Source organism: Schistocerca americana, chromosome 5, assembly GCF_021461395.2.
Source record: "Schistocerca americana isolate TAMUIC-IGC-003095 chromosome 5, iqSchAmer2.1, whole genome shotgun sequence".
In the NCBI taxonomy this organism is placed as follows: domain Eukaryota; kingdom Metazoa; phylum Arthropoda; class Insecta; order Orthoptera; family Acrididae; genus Schistocerca; species Schistocerca americana.
The window spans coordinates 663,951,485-663,962,068 of NC_060123.1; positions in this window are offsets into that span (position 1 = coordinate 663,951,485).

Here is a 10,584-nt window from a genome sequence, read left to right on the forward strand (position 1 = left end):
TTTAGTTAAGTCAGTCCGATTGAGTTATAGTTTCTTGGCAATTACCACAACTCAACATTCTAGCGTAATTGTTTTATCTTCATGATGTCGTGTACTTGGGTCCTACTCAAGACTAATTGCGTGTATTCTTTCATAGAATGTTCACTTCTCGTTAAGGTATAACTAATTTAAAGTCAAGTCCAATGTTCACTAATTCCGTTATTAGATTTCAATTAACCCGTAGTGCACGGTTAAATGAGTCTATCTGTTCTTGTCTCAGTTCATAAAATCAGTTTCTTAAGCCGTGAATCCCGTCACGCAACAAACACTTCTAAACTATAAAACAATCTCGTCACGATTCGCAATGTCAATAATTCAGATCAGAACTGCTCTCGTGCGTCTGCACTGGATGAGTTCTACCAAGCGTCTTCTTCTGTGAAAGAGCACTGTAGGCGCATTGAATTTCTTCGTTGCGCTTACAACTCTCTTCCACATAAAAGTTCCCTCTGATGACATTACTTTGGACTTAACTTTTGAGATATTAATTTCACATTTGTCACATGGATATTTGTCCATTGCTGAAATACGATGTTTCGTCTTTCTCTTTCGCTAACAAATATGCTCAGTGGTGTACAATGTAGTCGTTGACAAAACTCTTTGGTGTTAGCTCATCGGCAAAGATGTCGTAACTGCCAAGATAACTTTCCCTACTTCATGTTCTTTCTTAATTGATTTTAAGGTGGTCGTTGGGGCGTTACAATTGTTCTGCTGGTTCATGTCATCGTCGCGAAGAAAAAAGAACTGCATATGTGGGTATACATGGTCCCCATGGATACATGCATAAGTGTGTTGATCCATTGTGTCTTCCAGAATGACAAGATCACCCAGGAAATGTCACGAAAACATTAGCCGGACCACGACTCTCCCTCCTCCGGCCTTCCGATGATTGTTCCCGAGTGTTTGCTTTCAGACGTTTCACGCCGTACACGGCAACGGCCATTTCTCCAATGGAGCATAACACGTGATTCATCTAAAGAGGCCACTGTCGCCACTCAGTTGCGGTACTGGCGTGCAAATTCCAGCCTTCGTCGCCTGATGAACAGCAGTCAGCATGGTTGTATGAACCAGTGCTGCAATGGCCGGTATGCAGCAAAGTTCGCTTCTGCAGCTGCCTGTCATCTATGGCCCGTTATGCAGCATAGTTGCCTCGCCGCCGGTTTTGAATAACGCCATTTTGCCACGCATGCTATATTTTAACCAGGGCGGCATGCGAACAGTTTACAATTTTAGCCGTTTCCGAAGTGCTTCCACCCTAGGCGCAAAAGCCAATGATCATGCCCGTTTCTGCCGTCAGATAAATCGCTTCGTTTCCGCAGTATGACAACGACTGCTCTGTATCCACGTCCACCCAATAGCTTTATACAGGGTGTTACAAAAAGGCACGGCCAAACTTTCAGGAAACATTCCTCACACACAAAGAAAGAAAATATGTTATGTGGACATGTGTCCGGAAACGCTTACTTTCCATGTTAGAGCTCATTTTACTACTTCTCTTCAAATCACATTAATCATGGAATGGAAACACACAGCAACAGAAAGTACCAGCGTGACTTCAAACGCTTTGTTACAGGAAATGTTCAAAATGTCCTCCGTTAGCGAGGATACGTGCATCCACCCTCCGTCGCATGGAATCCCTGATGCGCTGATGCAGCCCTGGAGAATGGCGTATTGTATCACAGCCGTCCACAATACGAGCACGAAGAGTCTCTACATTTGGTACCGGGGTTGCTTAGACAAGAGCTTTCATCAGCCCCCATAAATGAAAGTCAAGAGGTTTGAGGTCAGGAGAGCGTGGAGGCCATGGAATTGGTCCGCCTCTACCAATCCGTCGGTCACCGAATCTGTTGTTGAGAAGCGTACGAACACTTCGACTGAAATGTGCAGGAGCTCCATCGTGCGTGAACCACATGTTGTGTTGTACTTGTAAAGGCACATGTTCTAGCAGCAGAGGTAGAGTATCCCGTATGAAATCATGATAACGTGCTCCATTGAGCGTAGGTGGAAAAACACGGGGCCCAATCAAGACATCACCAACAATGCCTGCCCAAACGTTCACAGAAAATCTGTGTTGATGACGTGATTGCACAATTGCATGCGGATTCTCGTCAGCCCACACATGTTGATTGTGAAAATTTACAATTTGATCACGTTGGAATGAAGCCTCATCCGTAAAGAGAACATTTGCACTGAAATGAGGATTGACACATTGTCGGATGAACCATTCGCAGAAGTGTACCCGTGGAGGTCAATCAGCTGCTGATAGTGCCTGCACACGCTGTACATGGTACGGAAACAACTGGTTCTCCCGTAGCACTCTCCATACAGTGACCTGGTCAACGTTGCCTTGTACAGCAGCAACTTCTCTGACGCTGAAATTAGGGTTATCGTCAACTGCACGAAGAATTGCCTCGTCCATTGCAGGTGTCCTCGTCGTTCTAGGTCTTCCCCAGTCGCGAGTCATAGGTTGGAATGTTCCGTGCTCCCTAAGACGTCGATCAATTGCTTCGAACGTCTTCCTGTCGGGACACCTTCGTTCTGGAAATCTGTCTCAATACAAACGTACCGCGCCACGGCTACTGCCCCGTGTTAATCCATACATCAAATGGGCATCTGCCAACTCTGCATTTGTAAACATTGCACTGACTGCAAAACCACGTTCGTGATGAACACTAACCTGTTGATGCTACGTACTGATGTGCTTGATGCTAGTACTGTAGAGAAATGAGTCGCATGTCAACACAAGCACCGAAGTCAACATTACCTTCCTTCAATTGGGCCAACTGGCGGTGAATCGAGGAAGTACAGTACATACTGACGAAATTAAAATGAGCTCTAACATGGAAATTAAACGTTTCCGGACACATGTCGACATAGCATCTTTTCTTTATTTGTGTGTGAGGAATGTTTCCTGAAAGTTTCCCTGTATACCCCCCACTGCTAGTGCTGCCACCTGCTGTCTGCAAGTGGTTATTGCACGTAGACGTCGAACATAGGCGGTGGGCACAATACTGTGACTGGACCGTGTAGTAGTATTACACTGTTTTTTTAATAAGTTTTTAAATAAGTATGTGTGAATGCTATATGTGGCCGTAAACATTTGATAATTTTATATTTTATGTATCACTAAGACTTGTTAGATTTAGCGTTAACTTATTGAACCTGTCGCTTACACAATATTTATCTTTGTAACAGATCTGAGGATGGCATTGTGCAGAAACAGGCAATAAAGTGTAAGAAATCTGTGTGATCAAGACGGACTTCTGAAAATAAAGTGCTAAAAATGATTGCGGACTCATTTACAGACTTTATGCCTTCAATTAACATTTCTCTATTCCGTTTAATGCCTCATTTCCTAATCTAATTCTTTCAGCATCGCCTGAATTTGTTGAACCACGTTCCGTTACTAATGTTTTTCTTTTGTTGATATTTGTCTTGTAACCTCTTTTCCAGGCACCATATGCTCTGTTCAACTGATCTTCCTTTGATGTCTCTTACAGAATACCAATGTCATTGGCAAACTTTAAATATTTTATTTCTTCTTCCTGAACTTTAAATCTCTTTCAAAATGTTTCTTTGGTTCCCTTTGCTGCTTCCAGCCCAGTTCCGGCCATGCTGATTTAGGTTTTGCCCGTAAGCACCAAAGTCTCATTAGCGTTATTTAGCACACAATAAAGAAATATGAGGAATGTAATACACTGCTACTCGTTTCGGGAGTCATCTCTCATCTTCTGGCTGTCTGCATACACTCGCACTTAAAAAGCACGAAGTAGTCATTAAATAAAAACAAAATAAAGAAAATACAACATAGAATGGGGAGCCTGATACCCGAAACGCGTACCTATGTATTATAAGAAGCCGTCAAATGAAAACCAGACAGATGGAAAAAATAACTAAACAGCTAATTATTTCAAAGGTAATCGCCGTAAGTGATAACATACACTGAAACGCCAAAGAAACTGGTATAGGCATGCGTATTCCAGGCAGAATACGGCGCCGCGGTCGGCAACGCCTATTTAAGATGACAAGTGTCTGGCGTAGTTGTTAGATCGGTTACTACTGCTACAATGGCAGGTTATCAAGATTTAAATGAGTTTGAATGTGGTGTTATGGGCAACGGCCTTGCCGCAGTGGATACACCGGTTCCCGTGAGATCACCGAAGTTAAGCGCTGTCAGGCGTGGTCGGCCATTGGGTGGGTGACCATCCAGGCCGCCATGCGCTGTTGCCATTTTTCGGGGTGCACTCAGCCTCGTGATGCCAATTGAGGAGTTACTCACCGAATAGTAGCGGCTTCGGTCAAGAATACCATCATAACGACCGGGAGAGCGGTGTGTTGACCCCACTCCCCTCCTATCCGCATCCTCCACCGAGGATGACACAGCGGTCGGATGGTCCCGGTAGGCCACTCGTGGCCTGAAGACGGAGTGCCTTTTTTGAACGTGGTGTTATAGGCGGCGCACAAGCCACAGGACACAGCATCTCCGCGGTAGCGATGAAGTGCGGATTTACCCATACGACCATTTCACAAGTGTACAGTGAATATCAGGAATTCTGTAGAACATCAAATCTCTGACATCGCTGCGGCCGGGAAAAGACCCTGCAAGAAGCGGGACCAACGACAACTGAAGAGAATCATTCAACATGACAAAAGCGCAACCCTTCCGCAAATTGCTGCAGATTTCAGTGCAGTTGAAGTGTTCAATGAAACATCATCGATAATGGCTTTCGGAACCAAAGGCCCACTCGTGTACCCTTGATGACTGCACGACACAAAGCTTTATGCCTCGCCTGGATCCGTCAACACTGACAGTGGACTATTGATGGCTGGAAACACGTCGCCTGGTCGGACGAGTCTCGTTTCAAATTGTATCGAGCCGATGGACGTGTTCGGGTATGGGGACAACCTCATGAATCTATGGAGCCTACATGTCAATAGGTGGCTGTTCAAGCTGGTGGGGGCTCTGTAATGGTGTGGGGCGTATGCAGTTGGATTGATATTGGACCCCTGATACGTCTAGATACGACTCTGACAGATGACACGTGTAAGTAAGCATCCTGTCTGATCATCTGCATCAATTGATGTCCATTGTGCATTCCGACGGGCATGGGCTATTCCAGCAGGACAATGCGACACACCACACTTCCAGTATTGCTACAGAGTGGCTCCAGGAACACTCTTCTGAGTTTAAACACTTACGCTGGCCACCAAACTCTTCAGAGATGAATATTATTGAGCATATCTGGGACGCCTTGCGACGCGCTGTTCAGAAGAGATCTCCACCCCCCTCGTACTCTTAAAGATTTATGGTGTCAATCGCTTCCAGCACTAATTCAGACATTAGTCGAGTCCATGCCACGTTGTGTTTCGGCACTTCTGCGTGTTCACGGGAATCCTACACGATATTAGGCAGGTGTATCAGTTTCTTTGGCTCTTCAGTGTATTTGACCCATTGTGAAAGAAGCAAATCGAGGCCACTAATGTCTTCCTTCGGCACTCCATAGATATGGAAATGGCGTTGGGAGAGATCGGGACTATATGAAAGGTGTGTAAAGGCTTCCCAGCGAAACTTCTGCAACGTAGTCAGTTGGCAACTTGTAAGCGGGCATTATCCTGCAGTAGAATGATGTCGTCCTTCAACATTACTCGACGTTTGGACTTGATGGCGCGCCTCATTTTTGCAAGTGTCTACGTACCGCAGTGCGTCAATTGTGATCCCGATGATGATTACCATCACAACGACTGCTCCACTCCTTAAGACGGATCATTTTAATAAAACTTCCGACTCCAAAAGAATCGAACTTCCTTGTACAAAACAGCTTGAAACGCCTGATTAGTTTGCAAATGCTATATGAAGCTAAGCGTACAAGGAAAAAGTTTGAATAGGTTTGAAATTAAGCTTATAGTTTGTTGTAAGTCGCTAAGTGCTCCCTTTATTAAGCAGTGGATGAGTGTTGTCTGTGAAATTCGCGCTCCGTTTTGAGACCGGGTTCTCATTCAAATGAGCAAAAAATAGACAAAGATTGCAAATTTTTTTGAGACAACGAAAAGACACACAAAAGATCTGTTAGAGTATTATGATTCATCATACTATGAACTTTACTTTGGTTTCATCAGGGGCCTGCGTGGTTGAAGTACGCAGACCGCGTGCAGTGCAGCCCCTCGGGAGCTACCTGAAATCAAAAACGTATAACGTCCGTCGGTACTACATTAAATTTACGGCAGCTTATACCTAACCACAATAAAATAACCTTAAAGTAAACGATATGGTATTAACTTGAGCATATGGGAGTTTGTTTCACTCTTTATGGCTTTACAAAAAATAGTTAATATTATCAAATTTCATATATTATAAGCTCCCAAGAAAAGTGTTTACTTTTAGGGTTCAAATGGCTCTGAGCACTATGGGACTTAACATCGGAGATCATCAGTCCCCTAGAACTGAGAACTATTTAAACCTAACAAACCTAAGGACATCACACACATCCATGCCCGAAGCAGGATTCGAACCTGCGACCGGAGCGGCCGTGCGGTTCCAGACTGTAGCGCCTAGAACCGCTCGGCCACTCCGGCCGACTTACTTTTAGGGGTCAAAGGTAGAAGTTAATAGGTTGAACCGTTTTTATTACGTGCTGCACGCAGTTTTGAAAAACCGATTCTCGAGAAAAACCTGTTTAAAGTTTGCAGAAAAGTTTTATATGTATTAGTAGTTCAATTTTCATAAACTACATGTCATTACACATTTTAGATGTCGCTGAATACGAGTCTAAAGTTCGATGTTCAAAATTCAAAACGACTAATCCAATATGGCGGACCAAACATATTTTCACCAATTTTGGCCAAAATTTAACCAGAAAAAGTGTTTTCATTACTTACGTTTAGTCTGCAATTCCTCTAACTCGAATTATTGCTGGAGAGCAGTTCCCTCGTTCTTCTGGGCGAGAAAAACCGATCTGGCTGAGCTGGATATGCCGCGTTCGGCAGTCCGCACACGCTGTTTGTTAGCTTTTTCGGCGGATATGTTTGCGTGCACACTGCAACACGTATAAATCATTTTATGAACGTGCGCCACAGCGAGACGTTTCCCACCCGAGCGGGCGTGTCAGGTTGAGAGCGTTCCACGGCCGTGGCACTGCTTCGAACAATGGGCTGCAGAAACTTTTGTAACGCACGGATTAAAAAAACTTTTCGTCTCAACATTCTAGACACATACACCTTCCAAAAAATGCAGTTGCAATAGAGATGAACATTCGACTATTTTGAATGAGAACCTGGCCTTAAGTAATAGCTATTTTTAACGAATCTAAATGTTTATGATGTCGAATCTCCTGAACTGTCTCTCTTATAATTATACAACTTTGAAGATACATTCACTGATATATGTGGATAATGTATGCAAATTGTGTTGCAAACATAGAGGATAGTAGAGAAGTAATCGATTCAAACGTCATGCCTGATGCTGATGTTTTACTGCTAAGATATAGTAAGCGATAAACTTTTTTCCTTTCCTCTTTTTGTGAGGGGTGTGAAAGAGAAAAAGTTTCATAAAGGTTTGAAATTGTGAGTAAAGTTTATTGGAAGTCGCTAAGCGCTTTCATTCTCAATTACTGGATTAATATAGACTGAGTAATTTTTTGAGCCGCGAGTTAGGCTTCTTCAACACATACGAGTATGCACTGCATCTAACTTCAATATCTGTCTTACTTCTTCAAAACTTGAACACAGAATTATACCTCTTAATGACTAGATTATGGCACCATTTTTACATTAAGGTGTGTGAAAATAGAGTGTTTGCCATAACATGCGGACATTATATCCAGTAATTTTTATCTGTAAACGCGGCCAATGCAATAGCAGCGAAATCTAACGAAGAATGTCTATGATTGAATCTTAGTCGTTCTATAGTGGATACAGACATTCTGCCATAATAGCTCTTCGTGTATCAAGGTTTGCTTGTGCGCTGAACCGCCGATTCTGTCGCAGCAACTCAGCAACTGCGTCTGCAGCAGGGGAAAGAAAGGCAATCTGCAAGCCAACAGGCCGGCCGCGGTGGTCTAGCGGTTCTAGGCGCTCAGTCCGGAACCGCGGGACTGCTACGGTCGCAGGTTCGAATCCTGCCTCGGGCATGGGTGTGTGTGCTGTCCTTAGGTTAGTTAGGTTTAAGTAGTTCTAAGTTCTAGGGGACTGATGACCTCAGATGTTAAGTCCCATAGTGCTCAGAGCCATTTGAACCATTTTGCAAGCCAACAGGCTTCATAACAGCCTAACCGTGTACCCAATATCTACGGTCCACCGCAGATCAAATTATATGTTCTTTTCCCAGTTACTTGAAAAATCCATAAAGAAAAACATTAAGCTGTAGCAGATTCAACCTAGAAGTTAAGGATAGACGCAGCAAAATTCACCAGTCCCTGTTGTAGAAAAATTTTATCGTAAAAAAATTTTTTGACAGTTCAACAAAGCCACAGAGTTTCTATGTGTTCGTTGTGCGGTCTGACATTCCTTGATATCTTTGCCAGAATAAATTGAAATTATGCTAATTTTTCCTTAAATAATTAATTAATGTCACTAAAGAATCAATCATGTTCTCATTTAACAAAATATTCCACTTTAAATCCGATCTTCTTGACCACAATCGCCGATAAAGTTTGAAAACAGAATTTTAATACATTTTACAGTATCGATTATTTTCAAAATGTCAATACGTGTCGACTTCTCATAAATAAAACTTTAAACTAGTTAATTATTGAAGATCGTCCACACTCCTGATAAAATTCTGCCAGAATCTCTTCAAGAAGTCTGAATTTTAATAAAATTTGCAAATTTCACCCGTAAGTAATATTTACGATGTATGTCGTAACAACAGAGTCAACTGACTGTTTTAACTTCCAACTCGAAGTTTATTTAACAGTTGATAACCAATTGACATCTAATTACAAACTTTATCTTTCCACATTGAACATTGAACTCCTTTTTTATAAAAAAAAAGCATAAAACATTTTAATAATGGTCAGCATGATGTTTCAACGGTTCTTCCAGCCGCCGGCCGTCGACCACGATGCAATAGTGGTTAGCTCTCGTCGTCCGCCGCGTCTGGAGTCCCCACTGGATCATCTTGCTGCCACGCTCGACGTGAAAGAAAAGAAACAAAATCTTTTTAAATAACAACTCTCCACTTAACATACTACAAATAAATAAATATATATATTAACATTTCTTACCTGGCGTCGCTCAAGCGGTAAAGAAAAGCGATGTTTCCTGATTAGACTATTAAAACACCACACATGGTATTACTGGTGACATAATGGCATAATATCGGCCTCTTGATTTCAGGGATTGTGGCCATTGTTTACTCCAATAATTAATTGTTAGTCTTTTATACAATGAAGAGCAAAAGAAACTGGTATAGGCATGCGTATTCAAATACAAATAGAGATACGTAAACAGGAGGAATACGGCGCTGCGGTCGGCAACGCCTGGATAAGACAAATGCCTAGCGCAGTTGCTAGATCGGTTACTGCTGCTACAGCGGCAGATTATCAAGATTTAAGTGAGTTTGAACGTGGCGCACGAGCGATAGGACCAGCATCTCCGAGGTAGCGATGAAGCGTGGATTTTCCCGTACGACCATTTCACGAGTGTACCGTGAAAATTAGGAATCGGTAAAATATCAAATCTCCGACATCGCTAAGCCGGAAAAAGATCCTGCAAGAACGAGACAAACGTTGACTGAAGACAATCGTTCATTGTGATAGAAGTGCATCCTTTCCTCAAATTCCTGCATATTTCAATGCTAGGCCATCAACAAGTGTCAGCGTGCGAACCATTCAATGAAACATCATCTATATGGGCTTTCGGAGCCGAAGACCCACTCGTGTACCCTTGATGATTGCACGACACAAAGCTTTACGCCTCGCCTGGGCCCGTCAACACCGACACTGGACTGTTGATGACTGGAAACATGTAGCCTGGTCGGACGAGTCGCGTTTCAAATTGTATCTAGGGGATGGTCGTGTACGGGTATGGAGACAACCTTATTAATCCATGGACCCTGCCTGTCAGCAGGGGACTGTTCAAGCTGGTGGAGGCTCTGTAGTGATAGGGGACCCCTGATACGTCTAGATACGACTCTGATAGGGGACTCGTACCTAAGCATCCTGTCTGATCACCTGCATCCATTCATGTCGATTGAGCATTTTGCATTCCGACGGACTTGGCAATTTCAGCAGGACAATGCGACACCCAACAAGTCCAGAATTTCTACAGAGACGCTCCAGGAACACTCTTCTGAGTTTACACGCTCCCGCTGGTCACCAACCTCCCGAGACATGAAAATTATTGAGCATGTCCGGGATGCTTTGCAACATGCTGTTCAGAAGAGATCTCCACCCCCTTGTAGTCTTACGGATTTGTGGACAGTCCTGCAGGATTCATAGTGTCAGTTCCCTCCAGCACTACTTCAGATATTAGTCGAGTCCATGCCACGTCGTGTTGCGGCACTTCTGCGTGCTGGCGGGGGGCGCTACACGATATTAGGTAGCTGTACCA